Source organism: Heloderma suspectum, chromosome 1 (assembly GCF_057233095.1).
Source record: "Heloderma suspectum isolate Gila_16-S chromosome 1, 16-S_ref, whole genome shotgun sequence".
NCBI lineage: Eukaryota > Metazoa > Chordata > Lepidosauria > Squamata > Helodermatidae > Heloderma > Heloderma suspectum.
The window spans coordinates 72,849,036-72,867,483 of record NC_139458.1 but is presented as its reverse complement, the minus strand read 5'-3'; the positions used below and the strand labels follow the sequence as shown (position 1 = coordinate 72,867,483).

The 18,448-nt window shown below is 44.4% G+C and overlaps 1 protein-coding gene across 5 annotated transcripts in view; it reads right to left on the bottom strand.

Moving 5' to 3' along the window:
- The window catches only part of SNAP23 (synaptosome associated protein 23), a 32,357-nt gene extending 16,017 nt beyond the window's left edge, over positions 1 to 16,340 (bottom strand). For 4 of the 5 annotated variants that reach the window (XM_084846741.1, XM_084846721.1, XM_084846732.1 and 1 more), the window contains exon 1: positions 16,168 to 16,340. The gene's annotated coding sequence lies outside the window, so the exon portion shown is untranslated. Of the gene's footprint in view, positions 1 to 13,057; positions 13,264 to 16,167 lie in introns of those variants that run through there. The other variant, XM_084846751.1, reaches the window with a different exon arrangement.
- Positions 16,341 to 18,448: the final 2,108 nt, after the last annotated feature.

Genomic DNA, 18,448 nt, shown 5'->3' with positions numbered 1-18,448 from the left:
TGAGCAAATTTTCTTCTTTTCTTCTTTAAAATATACATACACTTGAAAAAGGAATCTCTTTCACTTGGACATAACCAATAAATCAGAATGAAAAGAAAAACAAATACTTCAACCTAAGCTGCCTGCTACTATAAAACTAGCCAAGAATGCAATGTAATACTTGCCTTGTACTAAGGCTTTTCCAACTGCATTTCCTGTTTGCAAACCAAAACAGGAACTCCTATAGATTGCCTAAGGGTGTTTTCGCATTCAAGCATTTGGAGGTTATAGTTAGTTATACTTTATTAGTTAAATGAGAAACACCATTGCGCAATTTCTACCACAAAGAGGAATATAATTTTCTACCTCTGATTCCGCAGATATGAATGACTGTTACTGTGTTTGAACAGAATGAGAACGTGTCATTTGTTTACTACCTTATGAACTTGAGGGTAACCAGTAAGTTCAGCTCTGTAGACCCCCCCCCCCCCGGCTTTACTTTGATTTTTCGCACAATTTAAAACTAGATTTAGATATACTGGTGTAAAGATTCTAACAAAGAAAAAAAAGAAAAACACTTTCCCTCTCCTTTTCTCTTATGAATCACCATAGCAACTAGAGAGATACTTTATATCTGGGAATAACTTTATTTGCCCTGTAGTAATCCTAGTGAATGAATTGCAATTCTGGACATCTGTTTGTGCAAGCATATGAAGCTCTAATATCTCTCAGGCCTGTGAGAACTAATATACCGGCCCATTTGCTAGGGGGTAAGGATACGAACCAAGCCATTTTTCTCTTCTGTAACAAAAGTGCATGTGTGTGTTTTGAGAACAAAAATCTGTAATATATATATATATATATATATATATATATATATATATATATGCTTTTGGACTTTAATGAGTGTTTAAGTGAATTTCTCCAATTTAGAAGTAGCTATTCCCTATTCATAAGAGCATAGTGCATAAATCTGCAAGTGTGCACCACACCTCTGGTTAAAGGCCCCCTTAGATCCGTTCTGGTCATTACACATGTATACATGCAAGTTGCATGTCCATGTGAATGAGGACACACAGCCACAGTTGGAACCTGTGGCCCATCAGATGTTGTTGGATTCCAATTCTCATTAGCCCCATCCAGCATGGCCAATTGAAAGGAATGATGGGAACTGCAGTCCAATAACATCGGGACTATTTTAGTAAGTATCACTTGCATCCTGAGTACTTGAAGGCTTATGAGTATCCTATGCAGAGAGTATCCTATGCCTTACGCCTGCCTCTCTGCATTTTAGCTAGTTGGGCAATTTTCCATTGTAGGAATGCCGCCCCAGTCTCCCCGCCGCCCCCGGGATGCCCCCATGTCCCCATCTTCACACTCCGTTTTATGTGGAGAAGTAGCTACAAGCGGGAGGGGGAGGGAATGCGGTTTCCTGGTTTTGAGCTCAGAGCCCTGTCTACGAGGTCAGAGCCAGGAAACTGAAAAACCCTATACCCCTAGACATAGGATTGCTCCCTCAAGTAATTGTTTAAAATGTCTGTGCATTATTAGTGCCATGGCTAACACTTTATAAATACCATTATCAATATGAAACAATTTGTTACTGCCTTATTTGTAACAATAACAATTTGTTACAATTTGTTACAATTTGTCACAATTTGTTCCAATTTGTCACAATTTGTTCCAATTTGTTCCAATTTGTTCCAATTTGTCACAATTCGTTACAATTTGTTACTTGCCTGAAACAAGTTCAGCTAAATACAAATATAAGCTGTCCACCTCCCAATTACCACAAATGTTTATCCATTTGGGATTTAAGTAACAATTTCAGTATTAAAAAGGGTATTAATACTAGGGATATTTAGCAGAATATCATGTTAAGCTCTTTACACCTTTCAAGAAAATGGTGCATTACTGATGTATATCTTTAAATATCTTTAAAATCCAGAAGGATCCAAGTACTTTATAGCACAATAGCTGGAAAACGAGTCATACCAACACCACTCAGGATGCCTACTACTAATATCGTGTTCACCCCCTGGACCGCCCCACCCACTCCTGGCCATATTATGTGGGTTGACCCAAAAATGATTTATTTTAATTCGAAAAATCACATCCATAGCTGCTATAGAGCACAAAAAGGGTCAAATTTAGCTTACCTGCAAACTAAATCTGAACCTTTTCACACTGCCTAGCAGCTATGGACCCCTTCATGGATCACTGCCTTGTTGTGGCAAAGGGGCTTGCGTAACTCAGTGAAGCCATAAGCTATGCCGTGCAGGGCCACCCAAGATGGACAGGTCATGGCGGAGAGTTCTGACAAAATGTGGTCCACTGGAGAAGGAAATGGCAACCCACTCCAATATTCTTGCCAAGAAAACCCCATGGAACGTATCACAAGACTAAAAGAGATGACACCGGAAGATGAGCCCCTCAGGTCGGAAGGTGTCCAATATACTGCTGGGGAAGAGCAGAGGAAATTTCCAAGTAGTGCCAGAAAGAGTGAAGCGGCTGGGCCAAAGCCGAAAGGACACTCAGCTGTGGATGTGTCTGGTGGTGAAAAGAAAATCCGATGCTGTAAAGAACAATATTGTTTAGGAACCTGGAATGTCAGATCAATGAATCAAGGTAAGCTGGAGGTGGTCAAACATGAGATGGCAAGATTGAACATCGACATCTTGGGAATCAGCGAACCAAAATGGACAAGCATGGCTGAATTTAATTCAGGTGACTATCATATCTACTACTGTGGGCAAGAATCCTTTAGAAGAAATGGAGTAGCACTCTTAGTCAACAAACGGGTGGGAAAAGCAGTACTGGGGTACAATCTCAAAAACGATAGAATGAACTCAGTACGAATCCAAGGCAAACCATTCAACATCACAGTAATTCAAGTTTATGCCCCAACCACTGATGCCGAAGAAGCTGAGGTTGATCGGTTCTATGAAGACCTACAACACCTTCTAGAACTAACTCCAAAAAAAGATGTCCTCTTCATCATAGGGGATTGGAATGCTAAAGTAGGAAGTCAAGAAATCACCAGGATAACAGGCAAGCATGGCCTTGGTGTACAAAATGAAGCAGGACAAAGGCGAATACAGTTTTGCCAAGAGAACACGCTGATCATAGCAAACACTTTTTTCGAACAGCACAAGAGGCGACTCTACACATGGACGTCACCAGATGGTCAATATCGAAATCAGATTGATTATGTCCTTTGCAGCCAAAGATGGAGAAGCTCAATACAGTCAGTAAAAACAAGACCTGGAGCTGACTGTGGCTCAGATCATGAGCTTCTTATTGCAAAATTTCGGCTTACATTGAAGAACGTAAGGAAAACCACTAAACCATTCAGGTATGACCTAAATCATATCCCTGATGAATATACAGTGGAGGTGAGGAATAGATTTCAGGGATTACACCTGATAGACAGAGTGCCTGAGGAACTATGGACGGAGGTCCGTAACATTGTTCAGGAGGCAGCAACGAAATCCATCCCAAAGAAAAAGAAATGCAAGAAAGCCAAGTGGTCTGAGGAGGCTTTACAAGTAGCTGAGGAAAGAAGGAAAGCGAAAAGCAAGGGAGAAAGGGGAAGATATACCCAACTGAATGCAGAGTTCCAGAGAACAGCAAAGAGAGACAAGAAGGCCTTCTTAAATGAACAATGCAAAGAAATCGAAGAAAACAATAGAATGGGAAAGACTAGAGATTTTTTCAAGAAAATCGGAGATCTCAAGGGAACGTTTTGTGCAAAGACGGGCATGATAAAGGACAAAGAAGGCAGGGACCTAACAGAAGCAAGGGAGATTAAGAAGAGGTGGAAAGAATACACAGAAGAACTATACAGGAAAGATCTGAATGTCCCTGATAGCCATGATAGTGTGGTCACTGAACTTGAGCCGGACATCCTAGAGAGTGAAATCAAGCAGGCCTTAGGAAGCATTACTAACAACAAAGCTAGCGGAGATGACAGTCTTCCAGCTGAGCTATTTAAAATCCTAAAAGATGATACTGTTAAAGTGCTGCACTCAATATGCCAACACATTTGGAACACTCAACAATGGCCACAAGACTGGAAAAGGTCAGTTTACATCCAATTCCAAAGAAGGGCAACACCAAAGAGTGTTTAAACTACCATACAATTGCGCTCATTTCACATGCCAGCAAGGTGATGCTCAAAATCCTACAAGCTAGGTTTCAGCAGTATGTGAACCGAGAACTACCGGAAGTATAAGCGGGGTTTAGAAGAGGCAGAAGAACTAGAGATCAAATCGCCAACATTCGCTGCATCATGGAGAAAGCAAGAGAATTCAAAAAAAAGTCTATTTCTGCTTCATTGACTATGCTAAAGCCTTTGATTGTGTGGATCACAACAAACTGTGGCAAATTCTGAAAGAGATGGGAGTACCAGACCACCTTACCTGTCTCCTGAGAAACCTGTACGAGGGTCAGGAAGTAAGAACTGGACATGGAACAACCGATTGGTTCAAAATTGGGAAAGGAGTACGACAAGGCTGCATATTGTCGCCCTGCTTATTTAACTTATATGCAGAGTGCATCATGAGAAACGCCAGGGTGGATGAATCACAGGTCAGAATTAAGATTGCCGGGAGAATTATCAATAACCTCAGATACGCAGACGATACCACCCTAATGGCAGAAAGCAAAGAGGATCTAAAGAGCCTCTTGTTGAGGGTGAAAGTGGAGAGTGCAAAAGCTGGCTTGAAACTCAACATTAAAAAAACTAAGATCATGGCATCTGGCCCCATCACTTCCTGGCATATAGAAGGGGAAGAAATGGAAGCAGTGACAGATTTTATTTTCTTGGGCTCCAAGATCACCACAGACGGTGACTGTAACCATGAAATTAAAAGATGCTTGCTCCTTGGGAGGAAAGCTATGGCAAACCTAGACAGCATAGTAAGAAGCAGAGACATCACCTTGCCGACAAAGGTTCGTATAATCAAAGCTATGGTTTTCCCAGTAGCAACGTATGGCTGTGAGAGCTGCACTATAAGGAAGGCTGAGCGCCGAAGAATTGATGCTTTCGAACGGTGGTGCTGGAGAAGACTCTTACGATTCCCCTGGACTGCAAGGAGGTCAAATCAGTCCATCCTAAAGAAAATCAACCCTGAGTGCTCATTGGAAGGACAGATACTGAAGCTGAAGCTCAAATATTTTGGCCACCTAATGCGAAGAGAAAACTCCCTGGAAAAGACCCTGATGCTGGGAAAGACTGAAAGCAAAAGGAGAAGGGGATGGCAGAGGATGAGATGGCTAGATAGCATCACCGATACAATGAATATGGACTTGAGCACACTCTGGGAGAGAGCACAGGACAGGAAGGCCTGGCGTGCTATGGTCCATGGGGTCATGAAGAGTCGGACACGACTGAACAACAACAACAAGCAGCTATGGAGCACTAAAAGGGTCATATTTAGCTTACAAACAAGCTTGACCTTCTTAACGCTCTGTAGTGCTACTGACACCATTACCTCCATATATATATATATATATATATATATATATATATATATAATTCAGAGGTCAGAGGGGCCACATTGGGGGGCAGCGGGGGCCATGTGTTGCCTACCCTTGCTTTACACTAATTCACAAAATGAAAATTTAAAAACAAAGACATCACTCAACATCTTCCTGTCTTTTCTTATCAGCTTCCTGAATATGCTGTTCTGTTCTCTTAGTTGTTTAACATCTGAAACAGCTTACTACCCTTTGAGAATTTACATAACCCTTTGAGAATTTACATAATAATATTCACTTACCTACTCTACAAACGAAGAATTCACACACACTCACCAAATTACAATTCCCATATTTTTTCAAGGAAGCCATGACATAAAATGGTATAAATTCATTTAACTTTATAGTTTAGGTCTGCCCATAGAGTCTATCAATATCTAAATTGTATTGATCAAAAAGAAGAGACCACATTCAAGGAAAATTTGAAAAGAAGAGAGTGTGAGCACTCTCTTGGGATGGGAGTTATATTTGTGCATTCTAAAGCAGGGGAACTCTGAATGCCTGCACTTACCTTAGGAAAGATGCAAAGGGCAAAGTTAAAGAACCAGCTTTGGAGACTGCATTTTTACGAAGAGAAATATTTTCTTACTATTCTATTGGAGTTTGTATTTGAGGGTAACTTTCATGAGCATATGTGTCTTCATAACCCAAGACACAGCCCAAAATATAATCAATAGTGGAACAACTCTTTTTAAAGTACCAGTAAGTTTCTTGTTAGGGATGGTGTTTTTGTGTAGATCTGTCACAAGTGACTGCATTGAGCAAAGAGCCTTGCTTCTTTAAGGCTCTCTCAAACAACTTTTTTTTGGTCCCGAAAATGAAAGAGCATAACAGGGCTACAAATCATTCCCCAGTTGCAGGCATTGGGGTTAAAAGGCATTTTGTTGCCAAAGGCCCATCATTTGCATGCACATTCCTGATGTCCAGGATCCAAACAGCTCCACGCATGAGCAGAAACTGCTTCTGCTGGCAGGGGAAGGGACTGCACATTTTTGTTTCTAATTGCAGCCCTCTGCATCATTTTTAACCGTACTCCAAAGAGTCTCCCAAACTTCAGGAAAAGCTTTTCAGGGCACATGAGGGGCTGTTGTGGATAGGGGGTCCACAAACATACATGCATGACCATTTGTGTCCCAGCTTACATATGCAAACAAAACACTTTTTGAGAGGATAGTCATTACTGGTTAGTGACTTCCTCTGAATCATCTAATAGAGGCAGTTATGAGAAATTTAAAAATTATTTTAAAAAAGTTACCTGGAACAGGTTAATTAGGCTAGGTTAAAACACTGATATTGACTCACCAGGCATATGGGACAAAAGAATCAGCACCGAAGTACAAGGCTGTTGTTCTTTGTGGTCTCTGTGCATCACACATACGGGGCCTGTGCAGAACCTTCATCAGGAATTTTCTAGAGCCAAATTTAGCCAGGAAGCAGAGCCCGTATGTGTAAATGCACAAATTATCTCTCGAAGAACCAGAGTTAAGCAACTTCTCCTTTCTGCTGGGATCTAAAGGGCTGAATGCAGTATTTCACACAAGCAGTGACTTGAGGCTTTTCAGCCATCGTTCTCACCACAGTACATCACCCCCCTCTGAAAAGCGTAGCCTGAAGTTTTGGGGACTTTCCAGATTCACATTTAACACAATAAAAGGGGTAGCAGCCAGAAGGGGAAATTGCCAAGTCCTCCATGCATACATGATGTTACCTTAAGCTTTCAAAGGGTGCTTTTTGGGTCCAAGTACTAGTCACAAAGGCAGAACAGCACTGAACATGTCTGACCTTAAGTTAAAGATGTATGTACAGTACTACTTCTGCTACCCTCGAGAGGATAAGTACATTTAGGAACAAAAGCAGGTAGTAAAACACAGAGGCAACAGCATGTGGGACCAACAGCTGTGCTAGCATATGGAACTGAACTGGATGCGTAGGGCCAACAGAGAGTGGACAGCACTTCAACACTAATGGAAATCACAGTATATGGTAGCAAGAGAGGGCAGTATCATGTGTGAATGAGACATAAAGTCAAGTGAAAAGATTTGGAAAGGTTAGCTTATGGCAGACTTTCAAGTTCCTGTTCACCATAGAATAGAATAGTAGGGTTGAAAGGGGCCTACAAGGCCATCGAGTCCACCCCCCTGCTCAATGCAGGAATCCAAGTCAGAGCATCCCTGACAGATGGCTGTCCAGCCTCGTCTTGAACGCCTCCAGTGTGGGAGAGCCCACCACCTCCCTAGGGAATTGGTTCCATTGTCGTATTGCTCTAACAGTCAGGAAGTTTTTCCTGATGTTCAGTCGGAATCTGGCTTCCTGTAACTTGAGCCCATTATTCCGTGTCCTGCACTCTGGGATGATCAAGAAGAGATCCTGGCCTTCTTCTCTGTGACAACCTTTCAACTACTTGAAGAGCGCTATCATGTCTCCCCTCAGTCTTCTCTTCTCAAGGCTAAACATGCCCAGTTCTTTCAGTCTCTCTTCATAGGGCTTTGTTTCCAGTCCCCTGATCATCTTCATTGCCCTCCTCTGAACCCTCTCCAGTTTGTCCGCATCCTTCTTAAAGTGTGGTGCCCAGAACTAGACACAGTACTGCAGATGAGGCCTAACCAGTGCTGAGTAGAGGGGAACTAGTACTTCCTGGGATTTGGAAGCGACGCTTCTATGAATGCAGCCCAAAAGAGCATTGGCCTTTTTTGCAGCCACATCACATTGTTGGCTCATATTCAGCTTGTGATCGACAACAATTCCAAGATCCTTCTCTCTTGTAGTGTTGTTGAGCCACGTATCCCCCATCTTGTAACTGTGCCTTTGGTTTCTTTTTCCTAGGTGCAGAACTTGGCATTTATGCCTATTAAATGTCATTCTGTTGTTTTCTGCCCAGTGCTCCAGTTTATCCAGATCACTTTGAATTTTGTTTCTGTCTTCCAAAGTATTAGCTATCCCGCCCAATTTTGTGTCATCTGCAGATTTGATCAGCATTCCCTGCACCTCCTCCTCCAAGTCATTCATAAAAATGTTGAAGAGCACTGGGCTCAGGAAGGAGCCCTGAGGTACCCCACTCGTTACCTCTCCCCAGTTTGAGAAGGTCCCATTGATAAGCACTCTTTGAGTCCGATTCTGTAGCCAACTGTGGATCCACCGGATCGTTGTTTCATCTAGCCCACTTTGAGCTAGTTTGCTCATCAGGATATCACGGGGCACTTTGTCGAAAGCTTTGCTGAAGTCGAGGTATATGATGTCTACAGCATTCCCACGGTCCACAAGGGAGGTTACTTCATCAAAAAATGAGATCAGATTCGTCTGGCACGACTTGTTCTTGACAAATCCATGTTGGCTTCAAGTAATCACGGCATTGTTTTCAAGGTCCTTCCAGATGGATTGCTTTATCATCTGCTCCAGAATTTTCCCTGGGATTGATGTCAGACTGACTGGTCTGTAGTTTCCAGGTTCCTCCTTTTTATCCTTTTTGAAGATAGGGACAACATTAGCCCTCCTCCAGTCATCTGGCACTTCCCCCATCCTCCATGATTTCTCAAAGAGAATAGACAGTGGTTCTGAGAGTTCTTCTGCCAGTTCCTTTATTACTCTAGGATGCAGTTCATCTGGCCCTGGAGATTTGAACTCATTCAAAGTAATTAGGTGTTCCTTGACCATATGCCTATCGATCTCAAGCTGCAATCCTGCCCCTTCAGCCTGCACTTCGCCTTTGCCAGGGGGCTCATAGATCCTCTTTTGGGAGAAGTAGGAATTGAGCACCTCTACCTTTTCTTTGTTGTCTGTTATCGTTTTGCCATCCTTATTTAATAGCTGAACCACCATTTCTTTCCTCTGCCTTTTACTATGCATGTAGCTGAAGAAAGCCTTTTGTTGTTTTTAGCATCCCTCGCTAACCTCAGCTCGTTCTCAGCTTTAGCCTTCCTGACACCATCCCTGCAATTCTGTGCTACCTGCCTGTACTCTTCCTTCGTTACTTGGCCTTCTTTCCACTTCCTATATGTGTCCTTTTTTGTTTTCAGGTCATCCCTAAGCTTTTTGTGAAGCCACATTGGCTTCTTCTGTTGTCTTCCACTTTTTCTTCTTGTTGGAATTGTTTGTGATTGTGCCTTGAGAATTTCCTTTTTTAAAAGCTCCCACCCAACTTGGACTCCTTTTCTTGTTAGCGTCGCTTGCCATGGGACCTTACTGATCATTGTTCTGAGTTTATTAAAATCAGCTTTCCTAAAATCCAGGGTACGCGTTTGACTACATTCAGCTTTTGCTTCCCTTAGAACCAAGAACTCAAGTGCAACATGGTCGCTTTCCCCCAGAGTTCCTGTAACTGCTACTTTATCCACTAAGTCATCTCTGTTGGTTAGGATCAAGTCAAGGATAGCTGATTCTCTAGTTCCTTCTCTACTTTCTGTAGGAGGAAGTTATCCGACACACAAGTCAGGAATTTCCTGGAGGGGCCATGTTTTGCAGAATTTGTCTCCCAACAAATATCGGGGAAATTGAAGTCCCCCATTACTACTACATCATGCTTCCTTAAAACATTGGCTATTTGCTTTTCAAAAGTTTCATCCTCGTCTTCTCCTTGGTTGGGTGGCCGGTAGTAGACTCCGACCACCAGGTTCCTTTCATTCTTTGCTCCATTTATTTTGATCCAGATGCTCTCGATGGGGCTACCAAGCTCCTCCTCCTGTATTTCTGTGCAGAGATATGTATTTTTCACATACAGTGCAACCCCACCTCCCTTTCTGTTCCTCCTGTTCTTTTTGAACAAGTTATATCCTTCAATTGCTGTATTTCAGTCATGAGAGTCATCCCACCAAGTCTCAGTTATACCTATCAAGTCATAATTTCCCTGCTGTATTAAGAGTTCAAGTTCGTTCTGTTTGGTTCCCATACTCTGGGCATTAGTATATAGACATCGAAGACCATGTGCTTCATAGTCTGGCTTTCTTCCTACATGTGTCTGAAGACTATTATTGGGTGCTATCAGAGCTGTTCTCTCCTTTGCAGTGCATGCGCCTACGTCCACTGTTACCCCCAACATTACATCTCCCTTCCCTGTAGGATTCAGTTTCAAGCCCTCCTGATGGAGACTAAGATGTGATTACCAAGGATTCGTGCAAGCCGCTTTTGCAGGCTTCTGAAACAACTCTGCTTGTTTTATTCTTCTCTTTTCAGCTGCCCTTCTGCTGCACTGAATACAGAGGTCAATGGGAACTATAGTCCTAAGGACCATGAACCAGCAGGAGGAAGTTATGGGATGGATGAGGGCAAACAAGCTGAGGCTTAACCCAGATAAGACAGTACTGCAGGTGAGAAAACCTGCTGATCTGGCTGGAGACTGGATGGGCTTGCACTTCCCGTAAAGAACCAAGCACACAACTTGGAGGTTCTGCTGGACGCAGATGGTATTGCTTACCAAGACTGCCTTTTACTAGCTTTGACAGATTTGCCAGCTGCGTTCCTATCTGGAGAAACTGGTTGTTGTTGTTCAGTCGTTCAGTCGTGTCCGACTCTTCGTGACCCCATGGACCATAGCACGCCAGGCCTTCCTGTCCTGCGCTCTCTCCCGGAGCGTGCTCAAGTTCATATTCATTGCATCCGTGATGCTATCTAGCCATCTCATCCTCTGCCGTCCCCTTCTCCTTTTGCCTTCAGTCTTTCCCAGCATCAGGGTCTTTTCCAGGGAGTTTTCTCTTCGCATTAGGTGGCCAAAATATTGGAGCTTCAGCTTCATTATCTGTCCTTCCAATGAGCACTCAGGGTTGATTTCCTTTAGGATGGACTGATTTGACCTCCTTGCAGTCCAGGGGACTCGTAAGAGTCTTCTCCAGCACCACAGTTCGAAAGCATCAATTCTTCGGCGCTCAGCCTTCCTTATAGTCCAGCTCTCACAGCCATACGTTACTACTGGGAAAACCATAGCTTTGATGAGACGGACCTTTGTCGGCAAGGTGATGTCTCTGCTTCTTACTATGCTGTCTAGGTTGGCCATAGCTTTCCTCCCAAGGAGCAAAGGTCTTTTAATTTCATGGCTACAGTCACCGTCTGCGGTGATCTTGGAGCCCAAGAAAGTAAAATCTGTCACTTCTTCCATTTCGTCCCCTTCTATATGCCAGGAAGTGATGGGGCCAGATGCCATGATCTTAGTTTTTTTAATGTTGAGTTTCAAACCAGCTTTTGCACTCTCCTCTTTCACCCTCAACAAGAGGCTCTTTAGATCCTCTTTGCTTTCTGCCATTAGGGTGGTATCGTCTGCATATCGGAGGTTGTTGATAATTCTCCCAGCAATCTTAATTCCGACCTCTGATTCATCCAACCCGGCATTTCTCATGATGTACTCTGCATATAAGTTAAATAAGCAGGGTGACAATATGCAGCCTTGTCATACTCCTTTCCCAATTTTGAACCAATCGGTTGTTCCATCTCTGGTTCTTACTGTTGCTTCTTGACCCTCGTACAGGTTTCTCAGGAGACAGGTAAGGTGGTCTGGTACTCCCATCACTTTAAGAATTTGCCACAGTTTGTTGTGATCCACACAATCAAAGGCTTTAGCGTAGTCAATGAAGCAGAAATAGACGTTTTTCTGGAATTCTCTTGCTTTCTCCATGATGCAGCGAATGTTGGCGATTTGATCTCTAGTTCCTCTGCCTCTTCGAAACCCAGCTTGTACTTCCGGTAGTTCTCGGTTCGCATACTGCTGAAGCCTAGCTTGTAGGATTTTGAGCATCACCTTGCTGGCATGTGAAATGAGCGCAATTGTGCGGTAGTTTGAACACTCTTTGGCATTGCCCTTCTTTGGAATTGGAATGTAAACTGACCTTTTCCAGTCTTGTGGCCACTGTTGAGTGTTCCAGATTTGTTGGCATATTGAATGCAGCACTTTAACAGCATCATCTTTTAGGATTTTAAATAGCTCGGCTGCAATACTGTCATCTCCGCTAGCTTTGTTGTTACTAATGCTTCCTAAGGCCCACTTGACTTCACTCTCTAGGATGTCCGGCTCAAGTTCAGTGACCGCACTATCATGGCTATCAGGGACATTCAGATCTTTCCTGTATAGTTCTTCTGTGTATTCTTGCCACCTCTTGTTAATCTCATCTGCTTCTGTTAGGTCCCTGCCTTCTTTGTCCTTTATCATGCCCGTCTTTGCACAAAACGTTCCCTTGAGATCTCCAATTTTCTTGAAGAGATCTCTAGTCTTTCCCATTCTGTTGTTTTCCTCGATTTCTTTGCATTGTTCATTTAAGAAGGCCTTCTTGTCTCTCCTTGCTATTCTCTGGAACTCTGCATTCAGTTGGATATGTCTTCCCCTTTCTCCCTTGCTTTTCGCTTCCCTTCTTTCGTGAGCTACTTGTAAAGCCTCATCAGACAGCCACTTGGCTTTCTTGCATTTCTTTTTCTTTGGGATGGATTTCGTTGCTGCCTCCTGAACAATGTTACGGACCTCCGTCCATAGTTCCTCAGGCACTCTGTCTATAGGTCTAATCCCTGAAATCTATTCCTCACCTCCACTGTATATTCATCAGGGATATGATTTAGGTCATACCTGAACGGTTTAGTGGTTTTCCCGACGTTCTTCAATTTAAGCCGAAATTTTGCAAGAAGCAGCTCATGATCCGAGCCACAGTCAGCTCCAGGTCTTGTTTTTACTGACTGTATGGAGCTTCTCCATCTTTGGCTGCAAAGGACATAATCAATCTGATTTCGATATTGACCATCTGGTGATGTCCATGTGTAGAGTCACCTCTTGTCCTGTTGGAAAAGAGTGTTTGCTATGATCAGCATGTTCTCTTGGCAAAACTCTATTAGCTTTTGTCCTGCTTCATTTTGTACACCAAGGCCATGCCTGCCTGTTATCCCGGTGATTTCTTGACTTCCTACTTTAGCATTCCAATCCCCTATGATGAAGAGGACATCTTTTTTTGGTGTTAGTTCTAGAAGGTGTTGTAGGTCTTCATAGAACAGATCAACCTCAGCTTCTTCGGCCTCAGTGGTTGGGGCATAGACTTGAATTACTGTGATGTTGAATGGTTTGCCTTGGATTCGTACTGAGATCATTCTATCATTTTTAAGATTGTACCCCAGTACTGCTTTTCCCACCCTTTTGTTGACTATGAGTGCTACTCCATTTCTTCTAAGGGATTCTTGCCCGCAATAGTAGATATGATAGTCACCTGAATTAAATTCGCCCATGCCTGTCCATTTTAGTTCGCTGATTCCCAAGATGTCGATGTTCAATCTTGCCATCTCATGTTTGACCACCTCCAGCTTACCTTGATTCATTGATCTGACATTCCAGGTTCCTAAACAATATTGTTCTTTACAGCATCGGATTTTCTTTTCACCACCAGACACATCCACAGCTGAGTGTCCTTTCGGCTTTGGCCCAGCCGCTTCACTCTTTCTGGCGCTACTTGGAAATACCCTCTGCTCTTCCCCAGTAGCATATTGGACACCTTCCGACCTGAGGGGCTCATCTTCCGGCGTCATATCTTTTAGCCTTGTGATACGTTCCATGGGGTTTTCTTGGCAAGAATACTGGAGTGGGTTGCCATTTCCTTCTCCAGTGGACCACATTTTGTCAGAACTCTCTGCCATGACCTGTCCATCTTGGGTGGCCCTGCACTGCATAGCTTATGGCTTCACTGAGTTACGCAAGCCCCTTCGCCACAACAAGGCAGTGATCCATGAAGGGGGGAGAAACTGGACCTTGCTACAATTATCCATGCCCTAGTTACATCCAGTCTAGACTACTGTGATATGCTCTATGTGGTGTTGCCTTTATAGTTGGGTCAGAAGCTTCAGTTGGTTCAGAATGCCACTGCCCAGATGGTTGCAGGGGCTAGGTGATCAGAACATATAACAATGATTCTGTACCACTGTGCTGATGGCCAGTGTTCTTCCAGGCCCAATTTAAAGTGGTAGTGATCACCTTTAAACTGAGGCCCTATTCATGTGCCTGCCAGTAAGATCTATTAGGATGGTGGAGATATCTATTAGGATGATGGGCATAAGTGATACGGCCTTTTCTGTGATGGCCTCATTCTTGTAGAATGCCATACAGGATATGTGCGTAGCTTCTTCTCTGTTTTTTTTAACAGACCTTAAAGACCTGGTCTGCTCTTAAATGAATGGATGCACATTTTTATTTTATCATTTTTCCAGTTGCTGTTCAGTGATGTGGGGTGAATTTTTTCCAGTTCCTGCTGTTTCCATAGGAAAAAATCCATTTTGTAAGTTCATTAGTAACAATGAATGGGCACCATTCACTTCCATTCTGTCTAAACATACATAGGATTGTGCCCTTCGATAACTTTTATCTCCAGGAAGACCTTTGGTGAATGTGAGAAGTTTTTCCAGACAAGTTTGGTTGATGTCTCCAAATCCGCTCTTGGAGATAAGCATTAAGAAGTTTAACATTGGTATGCTTAAAACAAAAGCTGCAGGTTTTGATATATATATGTATAGAAAACTAGCTCTCGAAGACCTAATCCATACACAGTTGAAGAATCATTCTCTACATTTGGTTTTGATACACTTGTATTTTTCATAAATTCCATGTCACTGTTTGTGTGTCCATGTGTTGGGAGGATAATGTTGTCAAAGGCTTTAAGAGGAAAGAGCAGGAAAAGCCCTGATGTTAGTTGACTAAGAAAAAATAATGAATGGACCAATACTGGAACAAGTGCAATAGAAAAGCCTGCAGCTTATCAAGCATTCAAACTATACACTGGACTCATCAGCATGAAGATATAGAGGCTGTGAACCCAGTGTCAGCTTCAGATTTGGGGGTTCCCTTGAGAGATGCACAGGGCCCACCTCCTTGCCACTGTCACCACTACCCATTCCCTGGCTCTTCCCCAATTTGCACCACTACCTTGAAGGAGATGGCAAAGCAAGTGGGAGCTGCTGCTCCTTCTCCTTGCTTTTGCCACTAGTCATTACCTGGAGAAGGCAGGCAACAAGGAGAAGGAGCAGAGCCATGGACCTCCAGCTAAAAAGTATATTGTGAAGAGTAAAAGTATTCATTTTTAAAGTATATTGTGAAAGCTATTGCTTTACCATTATGTACTACTATTATTTCTCTGAAAGGCCTACTCGCTTGTTTTCTGCTTGTGTCTCTGCAATGGAAAGCCACAAAACAAAAAATCAAACACCCCTCTTGGGCTGTAAAGAAAGTGTTCGGCAAAAGGATTCAGATAAGCAGTACTGAAATAGCAGGGGCTGTGGGGCAGCTTAGAGGCCAGTAAACCAGCTGGCAGCATTCCTTCAGAAATACCTAAGCAGACCAAGGATAGCCTGGCCTAGTGCTACAAGTCGCTCACTGCCTCCTCGCCCGGGGTTCATCCTGGGGCTCAGCCTCTCGTTTACCCCCTCTGCCGCCTATTCCCTCCGATAAAGGAGGGGGGCAGAGGCTCCCGCCCGCCCGCCCGCCCAGCCCCTTCCTCCGGCGCCTCGAGCGCTCCAGCCCCTCCGGCACTCAGCCCTCCGCGCCTCCCTCTCCCCCGCGCCCAGCCCTCCCGGGCACTCCGCTCCCCCGCGCACGCGGGCCGACTCGGCGCTGCCGCTGCTCTTCCCCCGCGAGCTCGCTCGCTCCTCCCGCTCCCACCGACCCCTCGGCGCAGGCAGGCAGCTCCTTCCCCTCCTGAGACTCACGCCACAGCGCCTGAGGCGGGAAGCCCTCGTCCTCCTCTCGCGCCCCGCAGCCCCGAGCTCGGGCCTTTCGCCGCTGGTCGCCGCGCCGCCCCCGCCGCCCCCGCCGCCGAGGGGGGAAACCGCGCCTCAGGGCTTCGGGGCGCCCCTTTCCTCAGCCCAGCCCAGCCCAGCCCAGCCCCGGCCAGCTTCCTGTATCCTCCTCCCTTCAGTTCCTTCTTGGCGGCCGAGCCGAGCGAGCTGTCACCCGCCCAACAACCCCCGCCTTCTTCCCTACCCCCACTTTAGAGCCACAGCGCATTGGCCGCTTCCGCAGGAGGTGTTTATTGGTGAAAACGAGCGGCTCGCAAGCTCTGGCTCTACCTTCCGCAGCCACAGTGCGGGGGTTCACCGAAGTGCTTTACTGTCACTCTTGTGTCCCCCCTTTTAAAAAACTGATTCAGCGTGTCCAGGCGGGAGGCTGCGGGTTGAGGAGACCAGACCCGCCTCCCGACAGATAGGCTAATATAAACACAGATTTAAGAAACACGTTTTTCTGCCTCTGTGATTTGCTACATAACTGGACTTTCAGATCCTTCTCTGGACATAACAAAAAGATAATTTACAGAACAACTAAGCAGGCAATAAATATTGCTTACAGACCCATCTCCCGTTTACAGGCTGGAGGTGCTATATTCTCAGTACTGTAGGTGCCGTATACCCAATCCTAGAACATTCCCTTCGAAACGAAAGCATACAAATCAAACATCTATGTGTTGGCATAATCTTCCAAACCCAAAGGGGCTCGTGTTTGTCCACTCAAATTTTATGTTCATTTGAGTTTATGTTAATACTAGCTTTGTCTTGCATATCAGGGACTTGAGGTGTAGTCTCCAAGGCAGACTTCTCTGTACTACGTACATGGTGGCATTTCAAGTTCTTCAAAATGCCTGGCAATTTCTTCTAGGAGTAACCAGGCTCCCGCAAAAAACAAGAGGTGTCTGTTATAGCATATCCTCTTTTTCTTCTCAAGAGTCACTGATTTTTTTTAGTAGTTTGACATTCTTTTCTTTTGATGGATGTTCTCAAACGTTTTACAAGGGACCAAGATTTCCCTTTTTGTGTCAGCAAAGAACAGTTACTCAATTTCTTAGGGCGCAATCCTATGCATGTTTAGACAACAACAAAAAAACCCCTACAACTCCCAGCATGCTGGCTGGGGAATGCTGGGAATTGTAGGGCTTTTTTCCTGTCTATGCATGCATAGGATAGAACCCTTAGGGCGCATCCCCAAGGCCACTAGTCAGCAGCTAGACGGCCATAGGATAGGTTGGTTCCCGGAGAACCAACCTTCCCCCACTCCTGTGCTCCCTTGCAGGCAGCTCAGAATGGCCCCACACTCTGCGCTTGGAAGAGGAGCGCGGAGCAGTGAAAATGGGGTGTTGCAAGGGGCATTCCAGGGCAGGGAAGGCGGAAATGCTGGTACAACGCATCATCCGGCAGCCGCTTCCCCAGTTCCACCTTCCCGCGGCTAATAGCTGCAAATGCAAGGCAACGGAAGTGTGGAGGGGACAATCCCCTCCGCGCTTCTCCTGCCCTGCATTGGATAGGTGGTCACCGCCAAGTTCAGAGGCGGACACCTATCCCCATAGGACTGCACCCTTAATTATTCTAGAAGACACATATACACATGAGGAAAAAAGAGCAAAGGTAGCCATGTTAGCCATAAGAAAAATTCCAAAATCCATATTAGTATAAACCTTTATTAGGCCAACTCAAACGTCACCAAAAATGTGCAAGTTTTTGAAATCTCCAGATCTCTTCCTCAGGCAAGAACAAAAAGGGGGTGGGGGTTGTGAGGGGCTGACTTGATGTTGAAGCCATGTCTGCATAGTCAGAGTCTTAAGATGATATGGCGGAAGACGGTTTACAGACATGCAAATTAGTCTCCATTAGGAGATGTGATGGTTTCAGATTCCCTAGGCCCACTGGGAACAAGGAAGTAGCAGACTACTGTGTATCTTCAAAACTCACCTGAACAGGACTGAGCAGGTGAGTATTCTTCCAGGAAGGCAGTGTGGAACCCAAAGAAGCATGTGGCCACCCTTGTTTCCTTCCAAAGGGTCAATTGTAAAGATGGATTTGGGTGACATATTTTTAAAACAATTAGTCATCATCATCATAAAATATAGAGTCTGCAAATCTCCTTATTTTATTTCACACTGTCATGGTCAGTGGCTTAGCTGGATTTTCAAGGACTGCACTAACACAGTCTGCACTTGCAAAAGCTTTATTCAGGATGGAG